Consider the following 20,933-nt stretch of genomic DNA (forward strand, 5'->3'; position numbering starts at 1 on the left):
TTTATTACTACCATCACATAAACATAGAAAAGAACAGATGTGTACTATCAAAGGTGAGGCTCTCTTTCATATTTTAAAAGAAACAGACTGCATTTGTTTCTAAATATAGCTCATTGAAACAATAAGAAAAAAATAGTCTTCAGGTAATTAAAGAAGTAAAAAATAAGAAAGGAATCATGTGAAAGTAGCAAAGAAAATATAAATAATTAAAGAGAGAATGAAACTATAGGAAAAAATGAGCCTGATTTTTATAAACATGAAAGGCTGAATAATAATAATAATAATAATAAAATCCATTATTCTATCATTTTAAGACAATTCGTACAAGGTAGATGTGGACCATTTTTGCTTAGAGGAATGACATGCATAGGGTTAAACAGACAGATGACCTAAGTTCCTAGGACATTCCACAACTAATACTTAATTTAAAATTAATTTTCGAAAGCAGAAAAACCTGTGGCTAGCCAGTTATTCATACTGTTAACTTGTTTATAATTTTATGCTTTCTTGTGTTTGATAAGAAATTACTATATAATATTTTTTCCTTAAAGAGGACTTTTAAGACAGCCATGCCACCCTGAACAAGCCCGATCCCATCTGACCTCAGTAGCTAAGCAGTGTTGGGCTTGGTTAGTACTTGGATAGGAGACCACCTAGGAAGACCAGGTGCTATAGGTATAAAAAATAAAAAATAAAGGATTGTAAACTGACAAGGTCCTTGCAATCTGTGAGGGCAACAAGGGTTGCCTTGCCTAAAAATATAAAATAAAATAAAAAATAAACAAAAGAAGAAAGAAAAGAAAAGAAAAGGAAGGAAGGAAGGAAGGAAGGAAGGAAGGAAGGAAGGAAGGAAGGAAGGAAGGAAGGAAGGAAGGAAGGAAGGAAGGATGGACTTTTAAGCGAGTGATACCACTTATTCTTAAAATACGCACTTGAACTTGGTCTAGTCTTTACACATGTATAAGGATGGAATGTGTTGTGTTTTAAAAGAATTCCCACGTTGAATTTTAAAACACTCTATTATAATGCAATAAAAAAAGAAATTTTGATATTTTTCGTCATCTATTCTGAGTGAAAAAAGAATATATACCGAGAGAAATCATCTAATTTATTTCAAATCATAACAAGAAAAATTACAGAAAACTACCTAACGTGCTCTGAATATAAAATGTCATCAAAATCCTGTTATAACCCTGGGATTTCAGATGCACAGTTGTGACCTATGGGAACACGGACAGGGAACTGACTCCATGGTCAGCGAGGGACAGGTGGGAAATGATGTTTTTGAAGAAGAGTGCTCTCGTAGTAGCAAGTTAGCACAGTCAACTTTCACCTCTGCCAAATGTGTGATTGGCTTAAGCTACTTATATTTTCAAATCTGTTAATTATTCACAGTTTTGGCAGAGCTGTTGCTTCACACAGTGCTGGTGGCTGTCGTCCACCTTTTTTTTTTTTTTTTCCTTTTTCTTTTTGATGAGTTCCATGAAAGGGAAATTTGAATTTTTCCCCCCCTTCTGAAGCTTTTAATGATACCACCATAGTTTTTTTCTGAATTTGATACAATTTCACAGTTTTATTATGGAGAGGGTGCTAACCTCCCAGTATAATTCTGTGGTTTTAAAATGTTACACCAAAACTGGCTCAGGGAAATAGCTACAAATGGAGGATTTGATGAGTTCCAAAAGAGGAAAGGGAACAGAAAAAAGGAACAGTAGATTTTTGTGGTTGCAAGACTTATGGTTCAGGGTACCCCTTGGGAATGAGTGCCGCTCAAAGACAGGAAGTATCCATTCATAAGTCTTGGTCTCTTTCTACTGTATTTGGTATCAAAATTTAAATGAATTCAGGGCTGAATGCCAGCATCAATCAGTTCCACATGTCTGATCAAACCTCCATTCTTGCCTACATAGTCTTTTCAAAAAAAAAAAAAGCATACTTTAGTAGAGGGATGCTAGAACTATTTCAGGAAACACCTCGATCTAGCATTTCTGGCTAGTGGAGGGAAGTCATAAAATTGATTCCATGCTATATTATGAATATAGTTGCAGGAATTTATAGGTCCCAATAAGTTATATATCTTTTAATACTACACAATTAATCCAAAAGTATTGCCATTGTTTGAAACAAGTTGGGGATACCTCTTTCATCATTTTCTATAGAAAAAGAATTTATGAGCTATAAAATTAATATAAATATATAAATTAGTTTAGTTTTTTAGTTAGACTATTTTATAGCATGTCTGTTACCCAACAGATTATCTATTTTATTCATTAAGTGCAGATCTGATTTTTTTTTACAGAGCTAATTACGAAAATATTCATACACACGGCAAAATTGAAAGATTTTAAAATAAAACTAGATCGCACCATAGCAGTTTGCTATACTTGCGTTAATACACAGCTGATTGACTCTTTGCTAACTTCTCCAAATCGAATTCACCCTAAAGATGAGGTGTTACCACCAACATGCACGTGTGCGCGCGTGTGCACACACACACACATGCACGCACACGCATGCACACACACATGCATATAAAGGAAGGTAGGTAATTTAGAAATAGGAGTTTTAAGATACAGGTTTGACCCATTAGAATATTATCAAGATAACTTTAATCATTTAAAAAGGACTAGTTAATATCTATGGTTAAGTTTTGGTATATTTGCTTCAGAATGAGTCATAATATTTTAAAGTCACACCTCATTTATGGCTTCAGCCATATGACAACTCTACCATAGGATTTAATCTAGATTAGATCTAGATATGAATAAGTGCGTGGAAGTAAATTTAAAGCTACATAATAAAAACTGGGTATATGGACTTGAAAATCAGTAAAGATGAATTTATTCATACCTGGTATGTGATAATTTTGATTCCCCATACTCTTCTGTAACATTAAAAATGCAACTAGTTCTTATAAGGAAGTAAATTATTTTAGTTGTTCTTCCCTTGTTAACATGATGATTAATACATAAAGGTGATATCTGATGCAAGCAGAATATTATCTTAAAAATGCTAAAGTTTCCTCTGGCTTTAATATTCTTTGATTCAATAAACTCTAAAATGTCTTTATGATTTTAGTATCAAGTATTTGTATGTGAAGGACTAATGTTAATGTGAGTGATCGGAAATGATGTTTGTTTGATCAACCCCAGATCCTTGGCAGGTACTACAAATTTTGAATTTGTTGGGCTCCTAACCCTTTACCATTGGTGATCAGCATCCTTTAACATTTGGACATGATTTGGATTTTATTGGAAATCCCTTTGGCTGTAGTACAAGTGAAGGGAGCACACCACATAGAAATTAAAACTTGAAAGAATTTTCCTCAGTGGCATGTGATCTGGCAGTGTGTTAAGGAATTCTACGGCCACGTTAAAGCACAAAAATCTTACATAAATAGCTCTGAAGGATTATAAATAGATTAAGAGAAAATAGACACTACAGGCACTCTTCACTTCAATCCCTTCATTTTACATATAAGGCGATGGTGGATTACCCAGTAAGGTCAACGGTCAGTGTGGATTTCATCGACTTGCCTAAGTTCATTTAAGTATTAAAGAGCAGAACCCATACGAGAACCCAAGACTCTTCTCTTCCACACCTATTGTTTTTCTACGTTTTCAAATATTCCTGAAATAGAGTTTTTGGCTGTTATTTACAGCTAAAGACACTGCGCCACAGAGATTAAGTAGCTTGCTCAAGTTTAGACAGTGAACGGCTGAGGTAGGATTCTATTTAGACCGGTCAGTTCTAGAGTTCACATTTCTAATCACAAGTAGAATTGCTGGGAGTAAGTGGGTGAGTGAGTGGGTGAGTGGGTGAATATGCTTGGAGGCAGAAAAGAACTGTGTGACTCACTGGAGCTGAGGAAAGACATGAGAGATTAATATTAAATAATGAGTACACATTTAAGGTAAGAAAGGATAAAAAGTATCTTAGATACACAGTGCAGACTCCTGGAAGTGCCTGGTGAGTCTGGGAACACTGAGGTCTCTGAAGTGCAAGTAGAGCCGGGGAACAGCCCAGTTTGGTTTGGATGGTGAGGGCAAACTATGCCATATTATACAGTTTGAAATCAACCCAGCAATCAGGACGAAAGGGAGGAAAAGAACATATATTTACTACTTACTAGATGCTAGGTGCTTTACTGCTTCACACACACACACACACACACTTTCACAGGCACTCTGTCCCTCTTACAAGACCCTCCGAGAAGATGGCCAAAGGTGTCACTGCCAGCAAGTGATTGGAGCACAGGACTGTGACCAGTTCCATCTGATGCAAAAACTTGTTTTGATCTCACCAGGGGCCAATGGAAGTTTTGAAGCAAGGCTGTGGCCTGATCACATAACTTTAGTTTTCAACAATTGCAGCCGAGTCAGGGAGGGTGGACCACTGAGGGGGCGGTGGGAGTCAAGGAGATAGCAAGGGCTATCTCAGACCAGGGGCAGCAAAAGCCTTTTCTGCGGCAGTGGTGGTGAGGCTCCAAAGGCAGTTCTGATTTGAGTCTTTCCAAACTATCTTCTGACTTTGCAGTCAAAGAATACTCTATTCACGCTATACTAACGTGGCGCTCCTGACTTAGCAGCAGTGGATAATGAGGTCTAGTGCACTTCAGCGGTGGGCCAGGCATGATTTGGATCCCTAGGTGAGCAGATTTTAGTCATGTTGTCAGTTGTACACTCAAAAGGTTTTGTTTACTTAACTAATGATTAGTGCCTTTTGCAGAGAATATTAGCACACAAATTAATGTTTGTCGAGCTTGACAAAAGGCCCACTGCTAGGGGGTTTGGAGTTTTTTGCTATACCTAACATGAGAGGCCTCGAACCTCAGTCGCTGCTCATGGTCTAAGATGGCGGAGGACCTCCAAATTTTTTGAGCTAGGAGGAATCTGATGCTTCTCGGAGTCCAGTTATGACTAAATTATTTTTTGCGCATGAATTTCTGTTAAAGGACATTAGAATTATTATAATGTTATTGATTTATTTTGTATTTTCCCTTTAAAGCATTAAAATCAAGTGAGTAAATCAGAACGAAGTATTAATTATAAAGCATTTATTCAAAAAATGTGGTTTCCTTTTTGAGAATATAATTTTTAAAAAATGTACTTGAATTGGCTTTCCTCTGTCCAAAACGAAAAGACAAATAAATAAAGGCATTGTTAGTTATTGCTAAATATTTTTTTTTGAAGGAAAAAAACAAAGCCTTTTCAGCAATTTACAGAAATGTTTTAGATTCTTTAATTTTTAGCCTAAAGGGAAAATTAGTGGGATGCCAGAATGAGGTAGTTAGGGTAATGATGAGAGAGAAATGAGAAAAAATGGACAATGGAAGGATATTACCCTGTTAGAAGGATAATGAGAGGGAACGAAGGAAAGGAGGGAGCATTAATGAAAATGAGCAAGGAAATGTATTGTGTATAGGGAAATAATGAGAATATAAACGAAAACCCTAAAATCTTTGCTGCTTCAGCTATATGTTTACTCGTCACCATATAGGGAAGTATAGGACACTATTGAATAGCAAGCAACTCAAAGCAAATGTGGTAAAGAAAAAACAAAGAAAGATAAAAAAAAGTATAACTGTAGTTCTTTTGACGACAATCTTTTTGATTCATTAGAAGACAGTTTGGAAAATATTTGATAATTGTTGCTTTCAGTCATAACAGGTATGTGAACAATACACTTTCCATTCATATCAAATCCATTTGATTAAGGTTGGTTGAGTTTGACATTCTTTGCTTAATCAAGCTTGCCCAGACTTTTTTAGATACATCTCGCTAATGAATGATTGATGTGAATTGACATAATGTAGGATTACCACAGTGCATTTCTTGAGTGACTTCAGTGTATTTTGGGAATATTGTTTTAATTCGAAAGCAGGACAGGGAGGTTAGAGGTCAGTTAGCCCAACTGTCATTTCGTAGATGAAGAAAATAAAATCTTAGAGAAGCTAAGCGCCTTTGCCTCAGGCCCAATGTTATTTAGGAGCGACCTAGGAATAATTCGCATTCCCTCAGTCCAGTGAGATTTCATTACAGTACCCTGCTCTAGGATCTCAGCACAATAGTGGAGAAATACACGAAAGTTCAGAAAAGACGCTTTCCACTTGGCCGCCATTTTGTTAGTTAACTTGTTACTGGCTTCAAAATGCAGCAAACCCAAGAGAATATAAGTAAAACGTTTTTTTTAAAAAAATCAAAATGCTCATGAAGGAAGAGATGTGTGATGTGGGAGAATTAGTACCAGCCTAAGAGCCAAGAGTCCTGTCTCAAAGACCCTGCTGATTAGTGAGCTTGGGCACATAGCAAATACCTTCACTTTTGTGGGGAGCAGGTTCTTCAGGTGAAGCTGATTCTGATTAAGCAAAAGTTTCTTCCAGCTTTAAAATTCTAATGCAATATTGTGGGTGCCAATGATAATCTTAACTTCTAGGGACACTTGTGGCTTATGCCTTATCACAATGAGGGAACATAAGAGTACAATCTCTTTGAAATAGCTACTGTTAAAAAATGATACTATGGGCTGGAAATCTCAGATGAAATGTGAGAAAAATGTTGATAATTCAGCCCTGCAGAAGGGAGAAGATAGACAGCAAAGAACAAATTTTTTATTGGAAGAAACAAAGCAAAACAAAACAAAAATTAACCTTGTTGTTGCTATTTAACTATCATCTACCTCCTTGGTCTTATATTGACATTTATCTGACTTTTAAGAAATTGTAGAAAATTCCCACCTCAACTTTGTGTTCAGACAGCTATAGGTTGTGAAATGAGCTTAAACAGTTCTTTCTTTAGAGCAAAATAGGTTAACCATTATGCCAGAATGAAATTAAATATTTTAAAGGCTTTTGTTAAAATAAATTGCCTGATTTTGCCATTATAACTATAGTATATGCTTAAAGCAGATACATATTAAAATACCAGGCCATTCATATTGGATACCTAATTTGGTATTTAATTGCTATTACTGTAAAAAAATTCTCCCAAAGAGAAGTCTTACATCTCGAAAGTCATAGACCATTAGGCACTCTCTAAAACTATCCTAGAGCCCTCATATTTTATGCTTGTCCTGTGCATTGTTACTATTTCATGGTACGTTTTCAACATCAAGACAGATTAGATGAAAATAGGCATTTGATGTGTCTTCAGAATCTTAAGAAAGGATAAGTGGTATTTTCTTTTCAAAAATGAAAATGTAACAGAAAATTCCTAACAAAGAGCATGAAGAGTTTTTACACTCAAAGAGGGAGAAAGATAACTCAATTTTCTTTTATTATTTTAAACATAGAATTATGAGTACAATAACGTAAGCTATAATAATTCATAGGAAAAAAGTGAGAGTAAGTAGACTGAAATCTGAGTCTACAATGAACTTTACCAAGAAGCAAAAACTGGGAAGGGCCATATTTTTGAATCAATTAAAAATAGATAAAATAAGAAATATTATACATTCATGAAAATAGAAAAAAGAATATGTAAGTATTCAATAATGTGTGAAAAATACATATTAATATAATCCAACAGAGAGGGCCAAATTGCAGGAGGAAAAGTAAACGGGATAAGAAAATATTGGAACTCCTGGAAGTGTTTATTCCCTCTTCAACACGAAGTTTATCTGTGGTCATAAAACCACACTGTAGGAAAGTTTTGCAAGATGAGAAATGCCTGGCTGAGTTCTGCATGGACTAACCTCTTGACATGTATCATAGGTTATGTAGAGATTGCCAGATATTTTTCTAGAAGAAATATTGTTTTAGAGATGTCTTTATAAAAATTAAAAATACATGGAGACTCAGAGAGGACACACAAAGGGCCCATGTTTCTGAAGGGGTAGAAATATGACCCAGGCAAAAGTAAAGCAATCAGTTTAATGGATTTGATAGGACAAATAACATTAATCATCTTCAGTGATATGCACACACACACACACACACCAGCTTTATGACAAAACAATTTATACCAATTTTAATACTAGTAATGAAAAAAGGAAATAAAAGAATTTTATCCTATAAATGCCAATAGCCAACATAGAAAAAGAAGGGTGAATCACCTAATACATCTGAATATGTTAGTTTTATTGAACAATTCATAATATTTTCATCAATAATTTAGGAAAGTATTTCATTATTACACACAGATGAAATGCCAGGTAGAGGGTTTGATCATGAGATGTTTTTTAGTTTCCAAGAATTGTACTCTCCAACAAAACCAACCTATCCCTGAAACTATTAAAAATTCAAATGACAATTTTCTGTAATGTGCAGGATGAGGCACGATGGAGATAAAGTACCGCAGTCTTGAGCAGGATGAGGCCCTGTGCCTGGGGAGAGGCCTAACTCTGTAGGCTTCTCCTGCTTCTGGAAAAGCAGCCTCGTCCACCTTTGGCAAACAATGTAATTTCCAAGAGAGTTGGCTATTTCTGGACCTGATGCTTTTAGGTAATGCATTTCCTTTCCCATACCACTTTCTTTTTTCACATAATTCTCTTGGTCTCCAAAAATATTTCTTCCTGGAAGCTTTCTTAATACCATTCTTCCGCCACCTCAGTTTGACTTAGTTTCCCTTAGTTTCTGGAGCATTCTGAGCAGGATTGCTATGGGTTATGCTAAAGGGGAAAGACTAGAGCTCGTGCCTGGGCCAGAAGGCCAGTTTGATTTCTCACTAGTGCCCTAGGGCAGTTGTGTGACTGAGTTTCTACCTCTCTGGCCATTTCTTCTTCTGTAAAATGAGGACACTAGTCATAGCATCCTGGGGGCGCTATAATGCTGAAATGAGTTCACATACGTAAAGCAGATAGAACAACTTTGCTGGCTGAAACAGTAAACCCTGCATGTGTGCATTGTCATCAGCATACTGATTTGCATCATCATTATTTTGTCATCGTTATTGTTATGATTACTTGTCACTCACACAATGCTATGTCACTGATCTCAGGAAAGAGATCTCCTGTCATGCCTTTTTAGGCTTCGTGTCCTCAGGATCAAGCACACTTGGCACATAATGTTTTTCATTAAATGTATTGTAGTGTAAGTGAATAAATGATAGAAAAGAGTGGCTATTGGCTCCGAGAGATTATGCGTCAGCGATAGAATGCCTGGCTTTTGTTTGTTTGCTTAATCAAATAAAATATAGGAATGGAAGTTAGATATGATTTGGGAATGACTGTTTTACAGTAGTCATTGTAACTTATTGTTTTTGAGTCTAATTTTCAACTATGCATACACTTACCTTTCTTAGCAATGGAAATTCATTTTTTTTAATTAAATTAAGTATATGGGCTTATATTTTTATGGACAGTGCTAACTTGTTAGTTTTCACAGAGTACAGAACAAGAAGAAATATGCTTAGAGAGAAATGGAAAACAAGTGGAGAATGTTTAATGACTGTTTAGAGGTGTGCGCTAGAAGGATATACACGAAAATGTCCACAGTGGTCGCTTGTCCAGGAGGTCTGGGCTGGGAGCATGTGTTTTTTTACTGTCTATCTTTTAGTACTATTTCATAGGTTTAACATATTCATTGAATACTTTTTCAATTAAAATCTAGTTACACAATTATTTAAATTACTCTGTACTAGACTGGGCTAATGAAGAATACTGCAGCCTTCAAAGAAAGGGTATTTATGACAGGCTGGTGTGATCAGAGGGTACAGCTGGTTGAGAGGGGCAACGCACAATCTCCCTTCTGTCTGCTGCCATTTGTCCTCACTGGACCATCTCTTGGGTCACCTTCTTCTCTTCCCTCTTTCCTTCCACTTACTGATTGTGAGACTTTGAGCCGGTTCTTAACTTCTTTGTGTCGAAAGTTGCTCATCTACAAAATGGGAAATATAATTGTTCCTACTTCATAGACTTGTGCGAATAAAATGAGTTCACGTTTGGAAGCCCATGGAAAAATGGCACATGACGAGTGGATATATGGATTTGTTGTTATAGCTGTTATCACCTTTTCTTTCTCTAATTTGCTATTTTCTTCTCCTGGTCTAAAAATACCCATGCAGAATGGATTGATGGTGAACTGGGACAGGGAAGGCGGGCTGGAGAAATTCGTCTTTAGATTTGCTTAGGTTGAGGTGCAGAGAACTCTTTGGTTTCCTCCACCCTCCACACTCAACAGGGGGCCTGTCTTCTTAGATGATAGTGGCGAAGCAGCGGACAGAACCAAGGCCATTCTGCTTTCGTTTTTAAGGGGATGGGAAGCTATGTAAAGTGTGGGTTTCATTTTTCAGACATTTTAAGCATTCTGTGTTGCTCATTGTGGTGTGTAGAGGATGGGGCTAGGAAAAAGCGCCTACATGAGGCCATACACACCTGCTGGCCGGTGACTGGACACATAACCTCATCGCCTCGCTCCCACATCAGAGTTTACTTCTTGGCAGCAGTTCGTGTAGTGACTATAGTAGAGATTACTTTAAAATAGGACTGGCATAGATTTCAATCTTATCTGGTAACAGTTAACTTATTAATGATCGTTTTGGCCTGTTGGCAGCCATTCTGTCTTTAAACTGTGAGACAGATACGATCTCTCAAGCTGCGAGGGATAAGTAATTGAATGGGAAACCACGAAGAATATCTTGGGCGTCATGGAAAGAAGCATTTTCGAGAATTCGGCCTCTGTCAGTCAGACTGGGAGAAGACCGGACGGTCCCTTTGTAGATAGTACACGTGCCAATCAAAACCTTGGCTACTTCGAGATTCTTGTTTCAGTACATTTTCTTTCGGTATGCTTCCCTGAGGATTCCGAGGACTTTTAATCTGAAAGATCAGAGCAGCTAAGAACTTACTATAGAAATCTATGTTGAGGTGGCCTAATCTGCTGAGATCATAGGAGCAGCCTCACCCAGTTTGCCTTGCTACTAGAAAATACATCCTATAGAACAGATATTTTTAGAGGCTAGATGGTCTGCTTTGTTTTGAATACAATCTTTACATGTAACTCAGGCTCAGCCTTAAATGGTTTTCTTCCTCTGATGTGGTAAAGAAACTGGACATGTAATTATGACTTGCCCCAAATCTGCAATACCACGTTTTTCTACAGTAGACTCTCCTCCTAACTCGTAGCTCAGCAGACTTTTTATGTTCATGTCTGGGATAAATTCCAGCTGATACCTCCTTTCTTACAATAGTGGTGACTGGATATATAAAGTTCATATTTTTAATTGTGGTAAAATACACATAACATGAATTTACCATTTGAACCATTTTTAAGTGTGCAGTTCAGTCAGCATTAAGCACATTCACATTGCTGTGCAACCAGCATGATCATCACCAGAACTTTTACATCATCCCAAACTGAAACTCTGCATCCATTAAGTAACTCCCCATTCTCCTTTCCGCCAGCTCCTTGTAACCAGGATGGGCAGCTCATTTTTAGCAAGTGTGTTTTTTTTTTTTCCTGAGTGCTGACTATGTGCTAGGAACACATGCTTGGTGATAGAAAGAGGACTCAGATGAGATCTCTGCCCTCAAAGATCTCATAGGAAGAGAGTCCATCAATTTGGGGGGCCGTGCTAGGTTTCCAGTCCTCAACAGACTTATAGTGGAACATGCCCAGATACTGAGGGCAAAGGAACCTAACCAAGTCTTAGTGATCAGAAGAGGCTTCTTGGGAGAAACATCCATACTCAATCTTAAACTCTCTTAGCCTTGGTTTCTTATTATATAAAATTAGGATACTATTTACCTCATAGGATTTTTGTGAACTTTAAATGAAATAAGGTCACCTAAGTGCCTAGCACAGTGCCTGACACTCTCGAAGCAATCATAAATATTGGCTTTTTTAATTAATAAAGAAAGTGTAGAAATTAGCTGGAGGGATAGACATAAGGAGGAACAAGGCAGTCAGAGGCGCTGACGTAAGCAGAGGTTCAGAGGCGTCAGACTGCATGCTCTACTAGGGAAACTAAAAGGAAATAAGAATTGCAAAAGCTGAAAAAATATCTGTAGAGCCACTAATAATAGTAAATGATTTAAATATTATTTTAGTGAGCTGATTTTACTATCTCACAACTCTGCTTATAAAATTATAGTGACCATAAGAGAACTTAGATTTTTCCCCTTTAATTGTTCCTTCCCTAGTTTATCCCAGCAAGAGATATCCAATTGCTTATAGCAACATCCTCAAAGGCATCTTTCATCCCACTTTTCTCTCCTTCTCTCCCATTTTTACATCTATTTCTCTCCATCGTCGAGATTTCCACCAGACTCTGAGCGTAGTTCACCTGGATTGCTGCAGAAGCTTCCGAACTGGTCTCTTTGATTTTCTTGTCACTCCTCTACCATCTCTTTTCCACACAGAAGATAAGAGAGAAAACATAAATCAGATCGTGTCATGTTTTGCAGGCAACCCTTTAGTGTCTTCTCATTGCACTTGGGTGGGGAAGATCCAATTTTATTTTATTTTTTTTATGAACTCAGGGCCATGCATTTTCCAGCCCTTGTCCATATCTCCAACCTCATTTTGGATTTTTCTCTAGTTTGTTCATTTATAATGTTTCTTACACTAGCCAAGCTTATGTCTGATTCACTGTTGCCACCAGCCTACTCTCTCAGGCTGGCACAGTCTTCCTGGAAGTTGGCTTATTATCATTAAATTCTTAGCCTAAATGTCACCTCCTCAGTTAGTCCTTCCTTGACCAGTGATCCAAAATGTTCCCACCATTCAACTTCTATCTTTAACACATAGCTTCATATTTTTCATCGATATGTATGATTGAAAATTATCACATTTATTTGTTTACCTCTTGAACTGTCTACCTATTTATATGCAGTGATTAGAACAGTGCCTGGAACATAGTATGTGCTTAGTAGGTATTTGCCAAACGAGCATCTGAATCTCATTAAAATCAATAAGTGGTCGACATGCGCAGTCTATGTAAAACACGACAGTGCAGTGGGCACTGAGATGAGAAACATGTAGATCTTGTCCCAGAGGTTTTCAAACGCGATAAAGTCACCATCGATCGCATAAACTATTTCAGTGTGCTGTTAATTTAGAATTCAGACTAATAAAATATGAGAACTTTAACAATGGTACTTCATTTCTATAATGCCTCAGCCTTTCTCCAATCTAGTTAATCTCTTCATTGTACTTTTTCCCACACCCCTGGCCTCTTTTGCTTTCTGTTCCTCTTACTCGGAATGTGTTTCCCACTTAGTGGAGGACTGCCTGTACTTCTTTATACCCCCAGTAATTTCTTCTTTGCATACAGTAAGCACATCTCAGGCACTTAGTCGATACTCTGATTGACTGATGCTTACTACGAATGTGATATTTTGCCTCAAATGTTTGGTTGTGTGTCTCTGTGATGAAATTCTGACCTTCGATGCTTCTGACATAACGATCCGGCATATGGAGTTGCTTTATAAAGAAAATGAGGGGGAAATTCTGATTCTTATTTAAAACATACGCAGATAATGCTCACTTTTTTCAAAAGTTAACACAGGAAATCCTTGCGGCCATAGTGTAAACATTGTAAATAAGCAATCTGCTATCAATCATGTTTTATTGCCATTGGAACATGTTGAGTGCTTTGATAATGACCTTGGGAGCCAATAGCCTTCGTAACCTAGATGTAACCAAGGAACTCTAGAACAGCTCCAAGCCTAAAGCGTTGACCTTCAACCTGCCTGGAAGCAGATGGAACACTGCGCACACCTGGCCATGTGTAAATGTTAACCTGTTTACTCTGTGACGTTAGAAGCTGCAAACCAACAGCGTATGCTTATGTTTTTCCATTGCACAGAGATTCGGTGGCTTCTGTTAAGAAAAGTTCTTCAAATATTAAACAAAAGACTGTGAAATATTGGATTCATTAGAAATGTAAAACTTAGTATCGTCACTCTAGTGGCAACTGCGTAGTGTGCTTAAAAAAGTAACATTGACAAACATTACTTATTTCTGTGGTTGTCAACATTTAATTAAACGGGGGCCCTACATCTTAAGATGTCACTGTTTTGTATATGTGTAATAAAAGGTTCAAATTAAAATACTGTACAATTAGTTTGCACAGAAAAATGACTTTTGCAGACCTCTACAATAGTCAGTTTAGAGAAATAAGCATTTTGTGTTTAAATTGTGCTCCTTAGTATTTTAAACAGATGGCAATGGCTTTCCTCTTGATTATAACTTTGAGGCATGCTTTACTAAATGGAATCAGCGGGGTTCATTAAGGTCCCATTTGATGTATCAGTATTATAAAAATACCATGTTAATTATCCTCAAACGTTGCAAGTTACCTCCATTTTCCTGCAATCAGAAGATGAGAGAAACCCTGTGAAGCAAATTAGTCCTAATTGAAAGAGGACTGATTAATATTTAAATAAGGCATTGTGTGAGGGATTCTGCCATGAGAAAAATAGGCTGAACATCTGAATTAATTGCATAGCAGGTTAAATTAAATTTCATATAATGGGTTGGAAGATGAGTTGGCACAGTGCTTTAGCAGTGAGCACAATGGCTGAAATACCAGTCTTTTCTTTCACTCTTGGCTGAATTCCATCGAGGTCCTTGTAGCCATTACCTCTTTGTTGTCTCTCTTTCAATGCAAACAAAGGTACTAACAGAAAATTGCTACCACATTTTAAAAAATGTTAATCCTTTTTGGGAGACAGCACCTGTCTACATTTTCTCCATTTCTCTTCCACCTTGGCTGTAAAATTGGGAAACATTAGTATCCTTTTCCTTGCCAGGTTTAATGAGGATTGATGTCATAAAATGCTAATGGCTGGAATATAGTTAGAATTGTGCTATTAGTGGGTTATCACTGTCTGACATTTTCACTGCACTGGAGCATGCATGTGGAGCCTGTTTAAAGTGATTGGGTTACTTAAGGGTCCCTGTTAGGGATATTTAATCCAACATAAATTACTTATGCACTTTGTTAGTGTTCAAAGGAAGAGTGTCACGTTGTACATGCTGGCAGTTTTCCAGTCAAGAGCTGTTAATTACTGTACAGCGAGTGAATACATTTTGCAGCAATGGAAGTCATGAGGTGGTGGTGGTGGGGGGGGGGGGGGACTATATCTATATTCCAGCTACCTAAAAATGAATAGATGAGAATGTACAGGAAAAGAAATAGACTGAAGTCATTTTTGCCCTTAGGAATTATAGTGCCATTTGTTTTCATTTTGAAAATAAAAACAAATGACAGTACGATTTCCTCGGGGAAGAGTGCTTCAGTTATAAAGCATTCCTGCCTCAAAACGAGCAATTATCTATTAGTATGCTGCTAACACTCAAATAAATTTTCCAAATCTTTAATTCAGAATTTTATAACTTTGTGAACCTCAAGGTTTGCTAGCATAATTTTTTCAAATCAAGCCAACAACTACAGCAGTGATAAAAACAATTTAAAAAATTATGATTAGCATGTTTCTCAAGTTATCTTTTCACAAGCTTCGATAGATCAGAAACTATCTTTTGGATGTAACTTCGAAGGATCAAGCAGACTATTCATTTTAAGGGCAATTATGAAATGTGCTCTTGTTTGAAAACCTAAGTGTAAAAACAAAAAGTTTTTTCAAAAGATCTAATTTTTTCCCTCTATTGCCATTATGACCAAATAAAGGAGAGCTCATGAGTTATTTAGTAAAGTGTTCATAGATTATATATCCATTAGACGTCCCCAACACTATTCATTTGCTGAAATAGCCAGAAGCATATATCGTGATTTTTTTTTCAAATAATTCATTTTCTGTGTCTAAGAAAATACAAAAATATATAGTTGTAAGCCTTGATAATATAAGACTTCTTTCTGAATTATGACTGTGAACAAAGAACATTTCATTTTTGTAGTTCTTATTATAGCCATCAGTTTTAAATTAAGATACAGAAATATGTGCCTAGCATATTTATAAACTTTTTTAAAAAAGAAAAAAAAACTTTCCTTTTTCTTATTGAAGAATGATAAGTTAGGCATTGCTGGGTCAACCATATGCTGTTGTTTTAATAACAGAAATATAAATATTTGGATTAGCAATATGAAAAAAGAATTTCTTATTAACAGGAGCCCATTGCTATTTCATCCAAGTTTGCGGTAACAGATACAAATCCATACAGTCCATTCTAATGCTTAGTCTATTATCTATTAAAAAAGTCATGCCTCGAAATATTTCAAAGATGTTTCTGCTTTGAATAGAGTTGTAAGAGCTGATATTGGGGAGTCGATGCCTAATAATTCACACAGGCTAGCAGTGAAATATGAAAGCTTCTTAAATTTAACTGGCTAACAAGCACATGAACAAAGAGCAGTAAGTCATAGTTATGCAAGAAGGGATCTATTACCAAGTTCAAATATATAGAAGTCTCTATCCATCTCTTGATAAGGATCATATGTATATGGGCAACTCCTCATGAGGCTAAGGGGAGTTCACCAGAAATATCTGTGCACTTCTGGGCAACGGACCAATCTCCTGAGTGTATTGTGAGTGATGAGACGTTTCAATGAAGTTCATAAAAAATTAGATTGAGCAAAGGTAATAATTCCTTCATAATTGGCTTAATGATGAGAGGGAACATGAAAAGATATAAATCTGTGCAACAAATCAAGACTGTTTTAGAAAGGGGCTTAGACTCAAACCAGTTGGTGCTGTCAAACAGAAAGGTGATTTTAAAAAGAAACCATTTCCATACTTTGCATTGAAAAAATTAATACAAACTTGTTCATATTACCTAAAGACCATTGCATATGACTAGCAGAAACAAAAACAATAAATTGCAAAAAATGTCTGCAAATCTCAAAGATATTATTTTTTGACCTGAAGTGGAATTGAAGGATGATTCATGGTCTGTCATTCTAAGGTCTCTTAGATACGTAGATGTATATATGCATACTGGAGTGAGACCACAAATAAAGAGGTGCAAAGATGGAACTAGCCAATGGAATTGCGGTAATCATGAAAGCCTTCAGCAAATACCAGCCCCCATTCCCACCCTCTTCTCATGCCTTCTGGCCTAATCACAGGGACGCTGGATTTGTACGTTCGTTTTTTGTTTTTACAACAATTCTGTAGCTTTATTAAATTGCCCCATGTTCTCATGGATATTTTGCATCCAAATATTTTGTGCTCTTGGAGCAAGGGAGGCAGAAAACTGACATCTGTTCAATATTGGAGTTTACGTGAAATATATTTCTTTCTGGCAACTTGAAACTTTGAGAAGTGAAATGATAGAATTATTCTATCCAGTACACGGTATCTGAATGTCACTCAAATGGCAAGTGCTGTTAATCGCATTTCTCAGTGTTCAAGGGTTACAGGCTTATAGGACTGACAATAATAGTGGATTCTAGATCTTGTAAGCTTTCTTATCCAAACCCAGATTGCTAGAGGAAAATAGCTCATTTATCAGATTAATAGAAGACCTTGCAGAATCTATAGCCTGATACTGTGCAGTGCATATACATGCCAGCTAGAAAAGTGACCAGTTCCATTTCCACTCCTCTCTCTCTCTCTCTCTCTCTTTTTTTTTTTTTTTTTGTTGCTGTTGAAAAAAGTGAGGTACTTGCATTTGTGGCTTGCTAAAGTTCATTCTTCTCTTACTTTTTTTACACTTGTGTCTCAGGCTTTCCTGCTGGTCCATGACTTTGCTGACCACTAAAAACATGTCCTTTAAGATGCCAGCAGCACTCTGAAGTAAGCCATCACAATGACATAGAACTGTGGACCATACTAGCTAAAGGACAGATTGAAAATATATATGGATATGGTACAATTTCAGTAGTGATTCATGTAGGGTAATTCAGCTTGTTGAATGAATGACTAAATGAATAAATACAATTAAGTGAAATGAATCTAAAGCTCATTGATGGCCTTGAAACTTGCACCTTGATAGAGTTGTAATCCTGAATGTTTATACCGCTCATGCCACATCTATCATAACCAATTCAATTCTATTCAGTCAGCATTTTTTGAGCATGCACTTCATGTCTGGAGTTCCACTACTCCTAGAGGTAAAATGGAGAAAGGCAAGATATTTGTCTTTGATGAGTCCTCCTACTGGGGGAGGTAGTCATATGAACACGAGATGCTGCTACACCACAGTAAGTGAACTAATAATGATAGATATAAAATGCAATAGTCCTACCTGACAAGAGGGAGCTGGACTGCTGGTGAGGAGATCACACCTGAGCTGGGCCTTGATGATCACCAGGCAGATCGAGAAATATGCAGAAGAGAGGAGAAGGACAGAGAGCAAAGGTATGGGGAAGGGTATTGGCTATTCCTAGCAAGAGCAGTCGAATTGTGTTTAAAATGTAACAGCATTTATAGGGTTAGCGTAGCTGTAGGGAAAGTTAGACTGAGATTGTGTCACAGAGGTCTTTTGTGCCTGGCTAAGAAAAGTGAACTTTGCTACCTTATTTGTGTATGATAGGTTCATGGCAAATGTCTGGGGAGCGGGGACTGGGCCTCAATCATCTCACACTGGATGTGCAGTAGGTGATTAATGGATATCTAATGAATTAAATTAAATACATAGCTGGTGAATTTACTGACCGGAAAAGCTTGCTATTTTCTTTTTTTGTTATTTTAGTTTTTTGGTTTTTGTTTTGTTTTGTTTTTGTTTTTGTTTTTGTTTTTTTTTGTAACTGCCTCCCCCCACTAACACACACATTGTGATAAAGTCTCACTTAAGAAATAGCATAAAATCAATAGAATCAGGTAGGTTCATCCTGGGAGGGACTTTTAAGATCTTCTCACCAGAATGTAAATCTTACACATAGATGTTGAATGACTTGCCCAAGGCTGTATTACGGGTAAGGCCTAGGTCCTGGGTCCTGGGTCCTGGATCCTTGAAGTCCAAATCAAGTGTATTTTCCCCTCCATCATGTACCTGTTCAAAACTTTTGAAATATAACTAAAAATTACATTGCTTAAACTTTTTTCCACTAGGAATATCTTTTTATATAAAAAATACGGTATATCTTGCATCTGTGAAATTTCAGAATTGTAGAAGCCTACTGATAGTAATTCTTTAAAATATAAAGGAATTTCAATAGCTATTATCATTTTCTGCTAATAGTAGATATTAAAAAGCCTTTTAATATTACCTTTAATAGTCCCATTAATGGAAAACTTGGTCAAATTTGATTTGTTTTGAAATGTATGCACTTAAATATTTTTATTTTGAAAACAAAATGTATCTCTGGACATATTGTTGTTATCTAGATTGTTTGGAATATAATAGATCTAGACATATTTGGGGGGAAGTGTGTGTAATAACACCAAACATATAGAACTTACTTTTCACAAAGTAGTGGCCAGAAGAGATATAATCAAGATTATCTGAAACTCATGTTCTATACATAATCCAGCTGGGTTAGTGATAAGATTTTATAGATTATTGCATTTAGAAGCAGCAAATTATGAAAAAGACTGTTGGTTCCTAGCGTCAGGCCTGTAGCTGACAACAAAATATGACAACCTGATAGTTGTGTGGGATCCTGAAAAACTTTTTAAAATGCCCACTTATATATAGTAGCCCCTGAGAATATCATCTTTTTATGGCAGCTTATGGTAATTTATGTTCCAATAAACATTCTGATTTATCAAGGAACAAAACTACGTTAAGTAAGCTTTTTAATAAAGTGGTGATCACATGGTTCTTTTTAGAAATATTTACATCCAAAATGGTTAAAATGCTTTAAATGATAGTTTTTTTTTTTTTTTTTTTTTTTCTGGGCTAATAGTGAAAGGCACTGTCCAGACAGCTTTTCTCTTACTATGCAACAGCACTTAATACTTTTCTTACGTCAGAGGTTCTGTTAACTACTGGGAAACTGCGAAGATTAAGAGGTTGAGTTTTGCTCTCAGAAGGTTTGTGATCCTGTGGGAGAGACCTATGAGGTGCGGGAGGAGCAGTCCCAGAAAGGAAGAACACTCCCCAGAGATTCTGAGGGCTTTTCCCAGCAGTTTCCAGGCAGTTCTGTTTTTCTTGTCGTTATTATTGCTTATCCCTTTCATTATCTATAGTGATCTTAAATATACTCTTGATTGAAATGAAAACTACAAACTTTTCTTTCATATGCACAAGTTGAGATTCTCTCCAATTACCCCTACCACTTAGCTAGGAGTAAGATGCTTGGTGAGTTCAAACATGTTTCATTTATTTATTTATTTCCAACCTCTTGTGATCAACAGAATGGCCATCATCACTTTGGGATGTGAGACTTTATTTCAAGGAGAACAACCCATTTCCTGGGAACAACACTCTCCAGATCCAATATTATTATTCCTATTTCGTAGTTGAGGAAAGTAAGATGCAGAGAAGCTAGTAAGTTGGGTTGGTACTTAGCAATGGTCTTTAAGCCAAGAAAATAACTCTTAGTGACACTATTGACTGCCTTATGATAGAACTTCTCACCTAGAAAAAAATGTAATAGGATCCTTTATTTAGAATATATTGGAAAGAACCATGGACTGGATAAGGTCTGTGACAAAGTGTTGGTGGAACTTTGAGCAAACCCCTTAACCTCCTTGGGTGGATTTCTCTGACTATAAAATTAAAGGACTGGCTAGATGAATCACATAAGTATTTTTTTAATCTGTTATGTGATTCTCAAATATTGAAAATCAGAGTCATAGAGCACCTTTAAAATGATTTTTTATTAAAAGCAGTCTAACCAGGTAGTTAATCAGAATCTGAAGATGTCATGCCACACTGTTGTTAAGATCATGGATTATACTGTTATAGGCATTGGAGGGCATTAACTGTGTACCAAGTCAAATTCATAAATCATTCTCAAAATAGTATAAAACGCATTGAATATACAGAAGCTAAGCTATGGGCTCAAAGGTTTTCTCAAAGGTCTTTTGTTTCTCAGCAAAATGGGGCCTCAAAGCAGGTTTGCCCAACATCGCTTCTGTGAACTGCAAAAATTACATAGTGGAAGTCATACGCCACTGAGATCTTCATAATTTAAACATAACTGTCA

At 36.6% G+C, this 20,933-nt stretch overlaps 1 protein-coding gene and 1 pseudogene across 2 annotated transcripts in view; both read left to right on the top strand.

Moving 5' to 3' along the window:
- Nucleotides 1-20,933, top strand: part of TOX (thymocyte selection associated high mobility group box) — a 279,705-nt gene that overhangs the window by 64,907 nt on the left and 193,865 nt on the right. The window lies entirely within an intron of this gene.
- LOC118612294 lies at nt 560-678 on the top strand (annotated as a pseudogene).

The sequence above is a fragment of the Rousettus aegyptiacus genome, unplaced genomic scaffold (genome assembly GCF_014176215.1).
Source record: "Rousettus aegyptiacus isolate mRouAeg1 unplaced genomic scaffold, mRouAeg1.p scaffold_m13_p_15, whole genome shotgun sequence".
In the NCBI taxonomy this organism is placed as follows: Eukaryota; Metazoa; Chordata; class Mammalia; order Chiroptera; family Pteropodidae; genus Rousettus; species Rousettus aegyptiacus.